General features: G+C 39.4%; 1 pseudogene; it reads left to right on the forward strand.

Annotated features, from left to right (window-relative positions):
- Positions 1-292: 292 nt before the first annotated feature.
- Positions 293-382, forward strand: LOC124525281 (uncharacterized; annotated as a pseudogene).
- Positions 383-2,522: the final 2,140 nt, after the last annotated feature.

A 2,522-nucleotide genomic window follows, 5' to 3' on the forward strand; every position in this document is an offset into this window, starting at 1 on the left:
CGAAACTTGCAGAGACACTCTCTCTAGGAATCTTTTCTGCCCCACTGACTTGGAGATGTGAGCATAAGTGATGTATGCTATACATGAGAAGTTTTAAGAGACACTGAATGTTTTGACCAGTCGTTTTCCCTTCTGCCATGAAAAAGACATGTCCCAAATGTAGGTTACTCCTGGAATGAAGGGAACTCAGGAATCAGAGCCACAGTTTTTCAGAATTTGCTGCAACCAAAATGTAGGTGAGAAACCACTAAAATTTAGGGATTTTTTGTTGTTGTTGCTATAGCATAACCTAATCGCTTCTCGGCCTTTTGGCTAAGATCAAGTGTAGTATAGCATAACCTAGCAAAAAAAATGATAATTAACAAATACAAAACAAACAAATAATTGCAAAAAAAAAAAAACCCTGTGAGATGGATTTAATAAAGAAGAGGGACAACCAATTCTATCTGGGAGGAAAGTGGAACTCAGGGGATGGAGAGGGGATGATGCCATAGCAGAATGGGGAATCGAAAGGAGAGAGGGGTTGGGCAAAGAAAGGGCTTCTGTGAAAATTGGACATTTTGTGTCAAACTAAAATGCTAATAGGTGATAGAACATGGGCTATTCATGGAAAGGAAGATAGTAAAGTATGGTGGGAAGTTAGGGTGCATGTGGTGGTGACATGCACTCAAATCTCGAAAGGCTGACCCTGACCATTCCGTGGAAACACACCCTGCCTCGGCCACTCCCAGAATTTCTGATCTACTTTCCTTCCTATGGCATCTAGCATCTTCTAGTATGCCGGATAAGTTACTTACGTATCATATTTATCATTTATTATCTCTCTCCCACCACTAAAGTGTAATCTCCATGAGGGCAGAGATCTTTCCCTGTTTTGTTCACTGGTGTATCTCAAGCACTAGGAACAGTGACTAGACGTAGTAGGTGCTCAATAAGTATTTGTTGAGTAAATGACTCCAAAGTCATACTAAGGAGTTTAGGTTTTATCTCAATGAATATTGGGAGACTTTGACAATTTTAAGCAAAGGAATAAAGTTATTTTGCATCTCAGAAATATTGCAGCAGCAATATGGAAAATAGATTGGGGGCAGCTGAGTAGCTCAGTCAGTTAAGTGTCCAACTTCAGCTCAGGTCATGATCTCAAGGTTCATGAGTTCGAGCCCCACGTCAGGCTGTGTGCTCACAGCTCCAAGCCTGGAGTCTGCTTCAAATTCTGTGTCTCCTCTCTCTATGCTCCTCCCCTGCTCATGCTTTGCTTCTCTCTCGCTCAAAAATAAATAAAAATTAAAACAAATTTAAAAAATGAATTAGAGGAAGAAAGCAACAAACTCTCTCTTACTGATCCTTCTTAAGTGAAATCTGAAATAGCCACTCTGTAAAATGTTTTAAAAGCAAGTCTTTAGGTGTTGATTCAATGTTTCAAAGCACCTCAGGAGGAACAGGGGTAGAAGCTGAGTGAGGCTTAGGAAGAATTGGGCAGTTTTAGGGTGGAATAAAAGAGAAAGCCAGGGAAATATGAGATTTTAAAAGAAAGAAAACACAAAGTAGTATGGTGATAGGATTGTGGGGGCAAAGAGAATATATGAGTCACTTACATGTTTAACAATGGCCAAAATAGACAAGGTTGAGAGAAATGATGATATTAATTCCTCAAGATTAAAAAGTGAAATTAAGCTCCAATACCTCTCATCTCTCTTCCCCCTCTGTCTCTCCAGCTCTCTCCCCCTCCCTCTCCCTTTCTCTGTCTGTCTCTCTCCATCTGTCTCCCTCTCTTCTTCTTCTTCTTCTCTCTCTCTCTCTCTCTCTCTCTCTCTGTGTGTGTGTGTGTGTGTGTGTGTGTATCTCCTGGTTCTCATATATCTTGTCCTAAAGTATTACCAACTCCAAAACCAAATGCCACTTAAGTATATAAGGTTTGTAGTAGTTGTTTCTTGATTTCTCCAAGAAATGTTTCATATGTAGAGCAATGGTTCAGGTCACTTTGTAGATCACATCTTAAGCACTAAGATAGTAGTACCTACAAGAAAAGGGAATTATTCCATTATGTTTAATCAACAACTCTTACAGACTTCACAGAATATTTTCTTTCTTGTGTCTTTTCTTTTTAAAGCTTATTTATTTATTATTTATTTATTTATTTATTGAGAGAGAGAGAGAGAGAGAGAGAGAGAGAATGAGTGCAGGAGGGGCAGAGAGAGATGGAGAGAGAATCCCAGGCAGGCTCCGCATTGTCAACACGGAGCCCAATGCAGGGCTTGAACTCATGAACTGTGAGATCTTGACCGGAGCTGAGTCCAGAGTCAGAGCTTAACTGATTGAGCCACCCAAGCCCCCTTCTTGTGGCTTTTCTTAACTATGTAAAACAAATGTGTATTTTCCTAAACACATGTTTATCTAGGTGTAGAATACAGAAATGGAAACAATGGTTTTCATTTGTTCTACATATCTATGAAGGATTTAATCCTTTTGTAATGTTATCCATCTATAATCCTTTTGTCATTAATCATGAGATTTTAATGGAG

Source organism: Lynx rufus, unplaced genomic scaffold (assembly GCF_022079265.1).
Source record: "Lynx rufus isolate CCGP_SWC_20201006 ecotype Redwood Valley unplaced genomic scaffold, mLynRuf1.p SCAF_4, whole genome shotgun sequence".
Lineage (NCBI taxonomy): Eukaryota > Metazoa > Chordata > Mammalia > Carnivora > Felidae > Lynx > Lynx rufus.